The sequence below is a fragment of the Phyllostomus discolor genome, chromosome 4, assembly GCF_004126475.2.
Source record: "Phyllostomus discolor isolate MPI-MPIP mPhyDis1 chromosome 4, mPhyDis1.pri.v3, whole genome shotgun sequence".
Lineage (NCBI taxonomy): Eukaryota > Metazoa > Chordata > Mammalia > Chiroptera > Phyllostomidae > Phyllostomus > Phyllostomus discolor.
The window spans coordinates 71,543,846-71,558,750 of record NC_040906.2 but is presented as its reverse complement, the minus strand read 5'-3'; the positions used below and the strand labels follow the sequence as shown (position 1 = coordinate 71,558,750).

The window sequence follows — 14,905 nt, the reverse complement described above, 5'->3', positions numbered from 1 at the left end:
TAGAGAGCAGTTATGAGACATGGTAAGAACTTAGAGCAAGTTCAAAGCCTTGAGACTGAAAAGATGGATAAATTTCAAAAATAGGAAAAATAGTGTTACTGAGATTGAGGGCTAACACATTATTAAAATTTGACTATAGTATGACACTATGAATAATTTCATAAAACTCATTTCTTTACTTGAATTCTACCCCCAAAAAGGCATATATATGTGTAAACTGTTCAGGTTATTCAGGCTATTAATTCTGTCCTAAAGTTGTTTTTAATATTGTTATTTTTATAGCTACTATATCTGTAATTATGCCCCCTTTACCTTCAGAATGTCTTTTCTTTGTTTTCTTCATCAGTCTTGCTAGAAATTAGCATACATTATTTTCAGTATTTCTCTTCTTTATTATATTTACTATTTTTTATTGAAGTAATTGATTTTTAATCTGTTGCATAATTCAGTGAAAGAATTTTGGGCAATGCCTTTATTACAGTTTTAAGTAATTGAGTAAGGTGTTTGAATTCAGGTTGGTTGTAGAATTTGCATAAACTAAAATCACCTGTTTAGTGTACAGCTTTGGCAAATGTACACGTTATTTAACCACCATCATGGTCAAGGTGTAGAACCTCCATTACTCACAAAAAAAACTCCTTGTACCTCTTTGTAGTTAACTCTTTCCTCATCTCCAGTCCTGGCAACCAATGGTTTGTTTTCCATGCTTTTCCAGAATGTCATACAGGTATAATCACATCAGGTGTAGCCTTTTGATTTTGTTTTCTTTCACTTAACCCATTGCATTTGAGATTCATCTGTATTGTTACATGAATCAGTGAGTCCATTATAAATCAGAGGTCTAGTCTATATGATACTGAATCTCTGACAGTTTTTGAGGTTTAGTATGTCATCATTTTTCATGAATGGTCTAATGTGTGCTTGAAAAGAATTCTCGATTTTTTTGGTGCAGGGTTGTATAGTTGTTAGTAAAGCTTATTAATTGTGTTGTTCAAATCATCTATAATCTTATTTTCTTTTGGCTAGTACTTGCCTTTTCATTCTTCTTTACTTCCATACCACTGAATCCTTTGGGTTTTCTCTATTAATATATTTAAATATATTTCAGGTTTTCTTGTTCAATTAGTATATTTTCAATTCCAAGAATTTTTGGTGTATTTTTTATATACATCTATTATGTTCTTTCCTTTTGAAATTGTTTCATACTTTCTAGTTCTTTGTTATGGATGGTATTTATTCCTTTGATTATTTTGTCAATCATAAACTTATTTTTAAGGCGTTGTCTGACTGCCCTGTGTATGTATTTGTTCCTGATATTTATTTTTTCTTTTTTAATTTTACATACCCTTCTAATTGTTGAGATTCTTTTACTTCCTTTCTTCGCTTTAATTTTCCTCATGTGCTTTGTAAATTATTTTGTAGGCTCATCTTGAAGGGAAACTTTTTTTTAAATTTTTTAATTTTATTTTATTTTAAATATTGTTCAAGTACAGTTTTCTCCCGTTTACTCCCATTCCAGCCCACCCACCCAACCCTCCCCACTTCCCTCCTATTACCACCCTCCCCCTAGTTTTTGTCCATGTGCCCTTTAAATTTGTTCCTGTAAACCCTTCCCATTCTCCCCTGAAATTCCCTCTTCTCTCCCCTCTGGTCACTGTCAGTCTGTCCTCTATTTCAGTGTCTTTGGTTATATTTTGCTTGTTTCTTTGTTTTGTTGTTTAGGTTCCTGTTAAAGGTGAGATCATATGGTATTTGTCTTTCACTGCCTGGCTTCTTTTGCTTAGCATGCTTTCCAGCTCCATCCATGCTGTTGCAAAGGGTAGGAGCTCCTTCTTTCTTTCTGTTGCATAGAATTCCGTTGTGTAAATGTACCATAGTTTTTTGATCCATTCATTTACTGATGGGCATCTAGGTTGCTTCCAGCACCTAGCTATTGTAAATTGTGCTGCTATGAACATCAGGGTGCAAAGATTCTTTTGTATTGGTGTTGTAGTGTTCTTAGGATAGAGTCCCAGCAGTGGAATTGCAGGGTCAAAAGGCAGATCCATTTTTAGTTTTGTGAGGAAGTTCCATACTGCTTTCCATAGTGGTTGTACCAGTCTGCAGTCCCACCAACAGTGCACTAGGGACCCCTTTTCACCACAACCTTTCCAACACTTGTTGTTTGTTGCTTTGTTTATGATGGCCATTCTGACTGGTGTGAAGTGGTATCTCATTGTGGTTTTAATGACATGAAACTTTTTATCTCCATTACTGTCCTCTGGGTATGCTAATCACGGAGGCAGTGGATTGCTCAGCCTGTGGTTTAGGAGGCAGACTCTGTCTGCATCCTCTGACTTGGGCTTATATGCTGTAACCTTTAGCTCTAAGAGCATTTTCAGTCTCTTTTGATAGTTTAAGGAATCACTCCTCGGTGCAGATTTTACCCACTAAGACTAGCTGAAGGCTTTTGCCAGTTTAATTTAAACTAACCCTGGTGCCTCTGAGTGTTACCAAACCTGGAACCAAACAAGTCTAACTATCAGCTTGCTTACTACTTTGTGTTCAGTTACATGGGGATTTTTATTTTTAGAACCAGTATATCTTTCCATTTTTCCCTCTATGTCTTATCTATAATTACTAAATATCTGAAATAGAGAAGACTAAAATGTATACTCCCCATGTTCTCTGACCTAGAAGTCCTAGCAATATAGTTTTCCCATAAGTATTTGGAAATTAGGATATGAATCCTTGTCAAATCCATCATATTTGGTATATGTATGTAGATTCATTCTTCTGCTTGGTAATGCACAGATCTGCTATCAAAACAAGAATATGAACGCCAACTCATATTTCAGGGATGTGACTTCTGGACTCCACTTGAATGGGTTCAACTTATGACGTTGGTATTTGCTTCCCGTGGGACTGAACTTTTCTAAGGCTTTTATTTCTTCATCTGTATTTATGAGTTTGTATCTACCTCATAGACATCTGTAAAGGATTAAATATGGAAATATATAAAACACTAGCATAATATGTGACTTAAAATAAGCCCTCAGTGAATGTTAGTTGTTATTTATATAGTGGAGTTGCATGATATGCCCATTCAATTATATAAATTCACCCATAGTCATTTTCTTTTATGAAATACATGTAGGATAAAATATTTTAGGTATATACCTATTATATGTGATGCATTCATTGTACTTTGAAGTTATTACCAAGGTTGTTAAATCCTCTGTACTGTGTATTTATTACCATTTGATGGGTGATGTAATTATCTTTACAGTCAATTTTGACTACTATATATTTTTCCTTACAGACCAACTTTAAGACTTAATCTTCTCATCAGATATAATGATCATTAGTTATCTCTATTCATGTGTGCATTTATGACAGGCATTGATAATTATATATAACATTGCAATAATAGAAAATCATTTCATCTGAGAATCAGAAGATCTGGATTCAGGTCTGACCTCTGCCAGTCTCTGGAGGTTGGGATTTTTATCCAGTTGCCTCACCTCTGAACCTCAGTCTCTTAATTTGTAAAACAGAGATAATAATGTCCACACACTGGATGTTTATCAAGATTAAATGAAATAAAGTGTGAAAATATAATCTGTAAACTGTAAACAGTTCTACAAAATAAACTGTGATTGCTTGTCTTCATTAGAGGTTGTAGGGAGATTATATGGAAACAGGTAGTCCTGTGCCTGTAAAGATTTTTTCAGTTGCAGTCCTCCTGCACGTTTTGTAATAACGAAAAACTCCCAGTGAGGATTCTATGTAGAATCATTATGTGATTCTTAGGTGATGGCAGTGAAGTAAATACACATTATCTAGTGTTTGTGTATGACAGTTTAACTGTTGAGACCAAAGTTTTGGACTCCTTTGCTTTCTCAAACACAGCATACAACATTTAGGTCTTAGCAATTTAATGTATAAGTAAAGAATCCTAATTTTAGTTCTGAAGGCAGTTGAGCTGGCATTTTCTTCCTGATCAGATAGATATTACATACCATTAATGGACTCTGCTGAACAAACCTAAGAGCCAAGCTGTGTCTCCTTAGTCGATTCCCCTATTTTGAGTCACAAGAAAGGTGTTCCTCACCTAAATCTGCAATACAGTTTTTCCCTTCCTCCTGCAGACTCAAATGCAGCAGAAATTCCTATGAGTGGAACATAAGTTTTACTTCATTCTTGCTAGAACAGAATACATTTAAAGTAAAATTGCTTTTGTATCCTCCTATTTTACTGAATTCATTTATCAGTGCTAGTAGTTTCTTGGTGGAATCTTTGGGGTTCTCTATGTATGGTATCACATGATCTGCAAATAATGACAGTTTTACTTCTTCCATTCCAATTTGAATGCTTTCTGTTTCTTCTTCTTGTCTGACTGCTGTGGCTAGGACTTCCAGTACTATGTTGAATAAAAGAGGTGAAAGCAGACATCCCTGTCTTGTGCCTGATCTTAAGGGGGAAAACTTGTAGCTTTGGTCCATTGAGTATGATGCTGGAAGTAAGTCTGTCACATATGGTCTTTCTTATGTTTAGGTATGTTCCCTCTAATTCCCACTTTGCTGAGAGTTTTTATCATAAATGGGTGCTGGATTTTATCACATGCTTTTTCTGCATCTATTGAATGATGTGATCATGTGGTTTCTATCCTTCATTTTGTTTATATGGAGTACCATATTTAATGATTTATGAATGTTGTACCAACCTTGCATCAAAGTAAAGTTTTTGCACAGCAAAGGAAACCATCAACAAAATAAAAAGACAACCCACTAAATGAGAGAACATATTTGCCAATATATCTGATAAAGGGTTAATATCCAAAATTTATAAAGAACTTATAAAACTCAATACAAAAAAAACTTACAATCTAATTAAAAATGTGGGCAGAGAACCTGAATAGACACTTCTCCAAAATGGACACACAAATGGCCAATAGACATATGAAAATTGCTCAGTGTCACTAATCATCAGAGAAATACAAATTAAAACCACAGTGAGATTCATCTCACACTTGTGAGAACAGCTACCATCAATAAATAAACAAGTTCTGGCAAGGATGCAGAGAAGGGGGAACCCTTTTGCACTGTTGGTGGGAATTCAGATTGGTGCAGCCACTGTTGAAAGCAGTATGGAGTTTCCTTAAAAAATTAAAAGTGGAACTGCCTTATAACCCAGGGATTCCACTGCTGGGAATTTATCCAAAGAAAGCCAAAACACAAATTAGAAAGAATATAAGCACCCCTGTGTTTATTGCAGTGTTATTTACAATAGCCAAGATTTGGAAGTAGCCCAAGTTTCCATCAGTAGATGAGTGGACAAAACAACTATGTTACATTTACACACTGCAATACTATTCTGCCTTAAAAATAAGAAAATTTTACCCTTTGCAACAGCATGGATGGACCTGGAGAATATTATGCTAAGTGAAATAAGCCAGACCAAGAAAGACAAATACCATATGATTTCACTCATATGTGGAATCTAATGAACAAAGTGAACTAACAAGCAAAATAGAGACAGACTCTTAGACAGAGAGCAGGCTGACAGCTCTGGGGGCGAGGGGTTGTTGGAGGGTGGAGGGATCAAGCAAAAGAGAAAAAGGACTCATGGGTAAGATAACAGTGTGGGTATTGCTGGGGACCGAGGTCAGGTAGGGAAGAAGGGAGTGGGTGCAGGTGGAAATAAGAGCGATAAATGTTAATGGAAAAAATACAATAAAAAACAAACTATTAAAAAATAAAGTAAAATTGCTGCTTCTGGAAGCCAAGTAAAAGGTTATGATGTAAGCTTACAGTTTTACTCAGCTGCTTTTTAACATCTTTCCTTCTTAACTATCTTCTTAATTTTCCACATAGGGTTTAAAACTCAAACAATATTTAAAAAGTATTCACTGAATATCTTGATTCTGCCCATGTCCCCGTCTCCACCCACCACTATTCCCCTCTAGTCAAAGCTATTACTAGTTTCTCGTGTATCCTTCTGGTGTTTCTTCATACACACAAATTTAAAAATGTAGATGGACCTGGCTGGCGTAGCTCAGTGGATTGAACGCGGGCTACGAACCAAAGTGTCTCAGGTTTGATTCCCAGTCAGGGTACATGCCTGGGTTGCAGACCACAGCCCCCAGCAACCGCAAATTGATGTTTCTCTCTCTTTCTTCCTCCCTTCCCTCTTTATTTCTTTAATAAAGAAATAAAATCTTAAAAAAATGTAGATGGATATAGAGATATATTCTCACCTTTCTTACCCAAATAATAGCATACTATATAATGCTATATTAATTTATATATAGCACAGTATATATATGGCATACTATATAGTATATAGTATATATTAGTATAAGATATATAGTATATAGAATAGTACATATATACACACTATATATATAGCATACTATATATATATTGTTTCCACTCTTCTTATTTTATTGAATAGTTTCTCTTGGAGTTTCCCTTTGTTTTTGCTTGAATGTCAATACATAGAGAACATCTTTATTTCTGTTTAGAGTTGTGTGGTATTCCATAGAAAGTATGCACAGTTGTTTATTTAATCAGTGTCTGAAGGAGAAACACTTGAGTTGTTTTCACTCTTTCCCTGATACAAACACTGCTACAGTGAAAAACTTTGCATGTTGTCATTTAGGACATGTGAGGGTATCTATAGGATATATTTTTAAGTGTAGGATTGCTGAGTAAAAGAGAAAATGCGTTTTTAAAAACATGTCTTTATTATTTTAACCACCTCAGAACAACAGAGTTGGGGCACAGGGGTGGAGCCTGTTGGTGGAACTGTGCACAGTTCTGCATTTGGTCCCGGCTTCCTCAGTCCCGTGTCTTGTGTCTTTGGGTGGGTCAGTTCCCCTCTTGAGGACTGTACTGGTGTCCTCCTCCGCAAAAATGGGAGAACACCTGGCTGGTGTGGCTCTGTGGATTGAGTGCCGGCCTGCAAACCAAAGGGTCACCAGTTCAATTCTAAGTCTAGAGCACGTGCCTGGGTTGCAGCCTCGTCCCTAGCAGTGGGCTCAGGATAGGCAACCACACATTGATGTTTCTCTCCCTCTAGCCCTCTCTCCCTTCCCCTCTCTAAAAGTAAATAAATAAAATCTTTAAAAAATAAAAATACATATTAAAAAATAGGAGAACAGTCTCTGTCTCAGTTGGGTAATGATCAGGTTACATGAGAAATGGATGGGAATTATCAGCACCGCTGACCGTTAAGGTGCTGTGATTATTAACCTGATAATGACCACAATCCTGATTCTCACATGCTAGTCTCACTTGCTTTTATTTTTTTAAATTACCATTCAGTAAAACTGGCTTTTTCTTTCCTTTAATGTAGCTTTCTATAAATTTTAACACATGCATAGATTTGTGTAACTATCACCATAATCTGGATGCCAAATAGTAAATGCACTTTTAATTTTTTGTACAGCCTCACTGAACTCTCCGCAGCACTGTGTGAGTGATTTTTCTCTCACAGCCTTGGCAAAAGATAGAGTTGGTGGTTTGTGTGCCGTGGTTGTTTGTTTGTTGTAGTATTCCCCGTGCAGGGACTTAGGCAGTGGGCTAGTGCTGTCCCAGCTGTCTGGTCCTCCTTCTCTTGATTAAAGTTGCTTAAGCCTAAAATCTGAAGCTTAAAAAGAAAAATAATATTAAACAAAGGCTTCGTATTTTAATCACAATTTAAAGCAGCTACTTTTCCCATCTGCTCCTGAAACAAATAGCTCAGTGTATAGCATTCTGTCATTTTGAATAACTAAGGAATAATGGAAGGAAAGCAGAGAGTAGTCTATATTGCGGTTGTATACCTTTGAGATATTAACTGTTCTTCACTAAATGTTCACAAGTTCAGATACACATATAACTTCTCTTTTCTGCCTCTTACCCATGTAAAAGCATTTAGAAATGAAAGCATGATTAAGAAGATCTTACAATTTTGTATTTTCGTTTGTAAACTTAATAAAAGAAAGAATGGTGTTAATATAGTATTGACATAAGAAAATTGAACTAAAGTGTTTGAACATTTTCTTTCTTTACTGTAAATATACATTACCCATACATAACCTAAATAGCATTGCCTTTTACAAGGTTTGGCAACCACTGGCCTGCCAGCCTGATTCAATCAGCAGGCTTGTATCATGTGTCTCACATAATCTTTCCAAATTAGGAGATTTTACATTAAAATCCAAATTTTGGCTTCACTTGAATAACAGAGTATCTGTCCACAAATGTCCATAGTATCCTATTGATGGGGTATCACTCTAATTTACTACATTCTTATACCTGGCCTCTCCACTCGTTTTGTTTTTACTTATGCTTCAGAATACTATATAATTTGATTAAAGTTTTAATAAGCCTTAACATCAGTGAACACTTGTTTTTTAAACTTTTGTTTTAATCCTCACTCAGGGATACATGTATTGATGAGAGAGAGAGAGAGAGAGAGAGAGAGAGAGAGAGGCAGAGGCACACTGATCTGTGCCTCCCCGACACACCCAGACCAGGGACAGAACATGCAGCCTTTTGGTGTACAGGACAATGCTCCAACCAGCCAAGCCACCCAGCCAGGGTACAAACACTTGTTTTTATTACCAGTGTTTTCAGATTTACACATAGTATTTAGCAATAATATTTCAGTAAAAAATGTACAATTATCATGATAAAAGTGTTCTTAAAAAACATGGAATCTTGGCAGGTGGCTTTTCCTTCCATGTATCACTTCCCTCACCTGGCCCCCACATGCCCAGGGACCACCGCCTGGCATTACCGCCTTCTGGGGTCATTGGGGGAGGGGGGTGGGGCTCACGCTGTCCTGTGGTCTTGAGATTTTTATTTTTGCATATGTAATCCATCTTGTACAAGTAGCTAACTTTGTAAACACTGTGTATTTCCCCTGCCCCCATGGCTGCTGGTGTAAATAAACTGCATCTCCCATTGAGGGGTGGGGGCAGAAAATGGAATCTGACATTTAATTTAATGCTTGAACTAGTTAACATAGAGATTTTTTTTTTCCTTTTAATAATGAACATATTTTCTTACTGTCTTGGAAAACTATCATTGACTTTTATCACTTTCCAAATGATTCCTGATTTCTTCATGTAATAAATTGATTCCATATTTATGTCATTTGATTTCTAATATATATCTTTAAAAATTTTCAGTTGCAAAGCCAGCTAATGAGTCTGCTTACCTGAATGTGTACCTGCAGAAATTCAGAGAATGTTGGCTATAGTAAAGCCACGTTATCTTTAAAGACCTGGAGGTCATTAAGGTCCCTAAAAATGCTATAAGGGGAAAAAACACCTTCAGTTGCTGAGAAATGTTACACCAAGGTTAATCAGAGTCATGATCATATTTCCTCTGCACTTCAGTCCCTAAGCTGACTGACCACATAAACTTCCCATTGATTTTCATCTTCCAAACTTTGTAGACCACTGTTTATTTAGATAAGTGTTAATCGCTTATTCATCCAGCACTGTACATTCTCTGCATTAAAATCTCTCATGGTGTAAAATCTCTCTTCAATATTGAAGATGATGGACACTGCTTTGCCTGTTAACACTGATGCAGAACTATGGAATGCTTTGTTATGAGCATGTTTAATTAAGGCTTCCATCTGTGTTGAAAAAGCATTCAGTGAATATGGTTCTACTCATTTTTAGCATAAAAAGACTTTTATCATTTTTCTATATTGTTATTGTTGTTATGTGAGAATAATTGGCACCAGGGCAAGGAGTCTAACTGAAGACTTATGGGAGATAGTGGGACATGGGAGTGGAAAGGGAAGTTTTAATAGGACTTTATCATTGGAAGTATTAAACTGAAAGCTATTTAAATGTTACAATTTTAACCGTGGGAATAATGACAATCAACAAAGAATGAATGACATTTCTGTTTTCTTTTTTGTAATTTCTAACACAGTTGACAACACAGTATGAATGTTACCCTTAATGTTTCATTTTCTAGCATGATTTTAAAGAGGTGCCGTTTTCGGGGGGGAGAACCCTGACTGGTGTGGTTCAGTTGGCTGGGCGTCATTCGGCAAATCAAAAGGCCACCTGTTTGAATCCTAGTCAGGGTTACGTGCCTGGGTTGCAGGTTCAGTCTCTGGTCAGGTCACACTCAAGAGACAACTGATTAATGTTTCTCTCTCACATCGATGTTTCTCTCCCTCCCTTTCTTCTTCCCTTCCCCTCTCTCTAAAAATAAATAAATAAAATCTTTTTTAAAATATCCAAGAATTTTTTTCAATTTTTCCAGTGTCCTCTCTAATTATTTGATATTTAAATCACTTTCCTTGGTGCACCCAAAAAATAAATAATTTTTTTTAAATATTCAGAAAATTTTTTCAGTGGTTTCTATAATTATTTGATATTTAAATTACTGTCCTTTGGTGCACCCATTGAAACAGTATCTTCACAGATTTTTCCCTATTTCACTTTCAATTTGTCTAACCGGCTTTTTGTGTGATTTGAGAAGTATTTAAATACTACTTTCAGTAACCTTATGAAATTCTGCATTTTTTGAATATGGACTTTGAGGCAATTTGAATTGTACTATTTATGCCATAAATAGCTTCCCAAAGGAACAGATACATTTACAGAATCCAGTGATTAAGAAGAGACCAACCAACAAAACTTTGGTCACAATGGGTCAATATAGGGTTTGGTATTGAACCAAGAAGGATACACTTATATGAGTAGGGAACAATTAGTGAGTGATGCATACATCAGTGTTTTATGCTGTGAGAAGTTTTGCGTAGATGACAAATATTTAGATAATGGCAACTTCCTGTTTTATCTTTAGCCTTCTGGATATGGAACTGTGGCTTTCTGGGTGGCAGATTCTGAGGTTTTTTGAGTTTAACATGATAGCTCCCCCATCTCTCATAAACTCATCAACTATAATATTTTATTACAAGTCATAAATTTGTATGTGTATAAACTTCAGACTTTGAAAAAAGCTGAATTGATTGCTTTAATAAGATGGAAATTCATTCATAGCATTGACTGAACTGGGTGGCCAGTGTTGATAGTGGTATTTATTTACCATGAATACTATTCTACTACCCAAAAATATATATTTTTCTATGTGATAGATATTAGACAAAAGAATGGAGTACCCATTGACCCTTTATTGCATTACAGTAGATGCCCCAACCACAGATCTGTAGCTGGGAAGACAAAGCCCCAGTGACAGGACGAGATAAACCATAGGTGTCGTTAACCACTCACTGCAGGATGTATTTAGTGCAATCAGTCACAAGTTAATTTTTTAGAAGTGAGTTTTGAAGTAAAAATAATAAAAAGAAAAAACAGTTTAATGATCATATTAATGGTCAAATGATATAAACACTGGTTAAATGTCAGAATTTTTAAAATTCTGACATTTATTGTTCAAAGACTTTTGAGTAATGCTAAGAAAAGACTCAGCCCTGGCTGGCATAGCTCAGTGGATTGAGCGTGGGCTGGGAACCAAAGTGTCGCAGGTTCGATTCCCAGCCAGGGTACATTCCTGGGTTGCAGGCCATAACCCCCAGCAACCGCACATTGATGTTTCTCTCTCTCTCTCTCTATCTTCCTCCCTTCCCTCTCTAAAAATAAATAAATAAAATCTTAAAAAAAAAAAAAGAAAAGACTCTTCTGGGTTTCCCGTATATGTATCTAGTAAGTTCTGTAATTAGGAAATAAATTTCATTCTAACCAGAAGTGATTGTTCTCCCTTGTGAACTTGTAGAAGCCTCATTTTCCATATTGCTTCCTTGACAAATAATTTTGTACCAACTTTGATAAACTTCTCAGCTATTTTCAGAAACTTTCTTATTAGAAAAGTTCTTTATTTCTGCTCCTTTCATATACCTTATTGCTCAGGAAACAGTCTTATATACATATCTGAAATAATGTTCTGCCATACACTCTGTTTAAAGGCAAAGCACCATAGGTGAAGCTGTCCAGAGTTCCCAGCTTATGGGATTTTAAATTGAGAACTTGCTTCCTAATTTTATATTAATTTCTGAAAGTCAGAAATGTCAACCCCAAAAATTGTTAAGAGGGTTGTAAAAACTAATCACTCTATTCAATATTATAGTTTTATAAATGGAGTATATTTCCTTTAAGAAATGAAAAACAGAAAAAAATGCCACGTAACATCATTTGTCAGTTTAGGTAAGCAGGAAAAAGTGTCATAAACTTGTGTCTTTAATACTAAGAAGATATTCTAGTCCAAGCTTTAATATGGTTCTCATGTTTTCTACTAGATGTTTATTTTTCTATTGCTCTTCATCCTTTTCCATATATCATAGCAGAGGATTGGTTCATCCTTTAAAGCTTCAGTGAGAAGAACAAATCCAGTATCCACAGATTTCTTCTCAAAAGGGACTCTAACCCATAGGATAGCCTGGCAGTTTCATTCTCATAAATACTCTAGCCATAATAAAACTCAGTAGGACACAGATCAATCCAATGAACAGAAGAAGAAATCTATTGAGTTTTGGAATGTTTGGAGCATCAGATCAGTCTAGGATTATGAAACCTAAAACTCCCATTATAAACAGGAAGCTGGATGCAAGTATATCTATAACATACTGTCCATTTACTCTGTAGGCCAAGAAAGCTTACTGGTCTCTGATACCCATATTCATCAGTTATAGAGCCAACACTTGGAGGCTCAGCAATAACATCATAAATTATTTCTGTGATGATAAGAAATTAAGACACCACCATCAGAGGGTATGCTATCATGGCGAAGGGCACATGCACTCAGGGCAGCTTCTTCAGCCTCAGGTTGGAGCATCCCAACACTAAAAATAAGACTCAGTACAAAGTCTCCATGTTGGTGGTGGTGAGGACAGCTCTTGGTCTCCTGTTTTCAGAAACTTATTTAAATCTTATATTGTTATTGAACTCCTTTCATGCTTAAACTTTTCCAACCAAACCATAAGCCTCTTGTAATCCATCATATTCTTCACTTTTTACTATAGTGCCTTACTAATAGTAGACATGGCCAAAAATTTATTTCATTTGATTGATAAACACACTGTCTTCCAGAATAAGAAAATTTAACTTGACTCCTATTTAATGGTTGGTACATTGCTGTCACAAAACTGGGCAAAGCCTTTATAGCAAACATTAACCATTACTACCATTACTAAACTTACAATGAGTTCTTATTCCCTTATGAGGGAAACATGATGACATATTGATGAAATATGCTGAAACAGGTATTTTCTTACATTGCTAGTGGATATGAACTGATACATTTTTGGAAAGTAATTAAGATACATATGTATATTGTAACCTAAATATATCGGTTATTCTTTCACCTGGTTTCTAAAAATCTATTCTAAAGAAGTGTAGAAAAAGCATTATCCCAAGGAAATTTTGTGACATTATTTATAATAATTAAATTTGGACAAAACCAAATGATAAATAATAACAGTAATAAGGAAACTTTAGTTCAATAATATGAAGATATTATATATAATGTTTGCAAACAAACTGTTAAAACATAAACTTTTTGTTATAACTATATAGCTTTAAAGACTCTAGATGGCAGAGGAGTAAGTGAAAGCTAGAGTAACCTCCTCTCAGAGCCAGTATGGAATTACAACAAAATTGTAGCGAAATCATCTTGAATAACCTACTGAACACCAGCTAGAGATAAGCCTTACAACCATGGACAGACAGAAGAAAACATTTTAGCACAATGTGACTGGTAGGGAGTGTGGAGGACATGTGACAGGGCTGGCTGGGCTCCCATAGGTGGAAGCTGAAGTGCCAGAGGGATATTTCAGTGGCCAGAGGATCCCCCTGAGAAGTGTGGGTTCAGACCTCAAGCTGGGCCCCCCAGCCTTCAGCACCAAAGCCAGAAAGGAACTCAGATAATATACAGCTGTGAAAGGCAGCAGGGGTCCAGTCAGCCAGGGAGAGACAGCAGAAGATGAAGGGCCTTTTAAAAGGCCAAAACAGAAATTTTTGTTTGCAGTTATTTAACCTTGGGTGCAGGAAAAGGGAGGGCTGCCAGGAGTCATGTGCTGAGTCATTCCCCACAAGGTAGGAACCATCTCTATCAGGCAGAGCACTCCTTTCTGAAAGGAATCAGCCTGAGAGGAAGCAATAGCCCCACCCACAGGAATCACTCTGCCCTTCCCTGTGGTGTTTAAGTCTGCCTGCTGATCATATGTCGATTAGATTAGCAACTGATTGGGTTAGTGGCTGATTGGATTAACATCTAAGGCAGAAAATATACAGAAGCACCCAAAATGGGAAGATAAAAAAATAGACTCCAGAGACTTCTGGCAAGATGGAGGCATAGGTGGACGCACCGTACCTCCACGCACAACGAAGATTAGAACAACAATTTAGAGTCAGAATAACACCCAGAACTGACAGAATTTATCTGAATAGAAGTCGGACAGCCAAGAAGTTGAAGTAGACCCATTCATCCAGACCGGTAGGAGGGGCAGAGAGGAGCAGTCGGGTGGGCGCGGGGCGCAGCGCTCGGAGAACAGGGAGAACTGCGCGCATAGGCATCTGTGGCACACAAGATCGCAGCAGGTGGACCCTGAGTACGCAAGTGGCAGCTGGCAGACCCAGTGAGGCAGCGATTGTGGACCAAGGCAGAATGCAAACCCAGAATCCCAGAGAAGGGACTGACATCCCAGGAGAACAGAAATACTGCCATTGTTCCCCCCACCCCCACCCCCACATACAACATCACAATCTAGCAACGGGGGTGCCCAGGCCCGGTGAACACCTAAGGCTCCCGCCCCTCACTGTAACAGGAGCAACCAGTCCAAAAAAGAGAAGAGAAAGAGACATGTCTCAAACAGAAGAACAGATCAATGCCCCAGGACTCATCCTTTTGAGCGACCAAGAGATAGCCAATCTATCAGATGCACAGTTCAA

At 36.8% G+C, this 14,905-nt stretch overlaps 1 non-coding gene and 1 pseudogene across 1 annotated transcript; one reads left to right on the top strand and one right to left on the bottom strand.

The window, feature by feature from the left end:
* Positions 1 to 9,165: 9,165 nt before the first annotated feature.
* On the top strand, positions 9,166 to 9,291 carry LOC114495869. Its single transcript, XR_003684532.1, has one exon. It is a non-coding gene; the product is annotated as a small nucleolar RNA SNORA33 (small nucleolar RNA).
* Positions 9,292 to 11,818: 2,527 nt separating this feature from the next.
* On the bottom strand, positions 11,819 to 12,829 carry LOC114495286 (annotated as a pseudogene).
* Between the last annotated feature and the right edge of the window lie 2,076 nt (positions 12,830 to 14,905).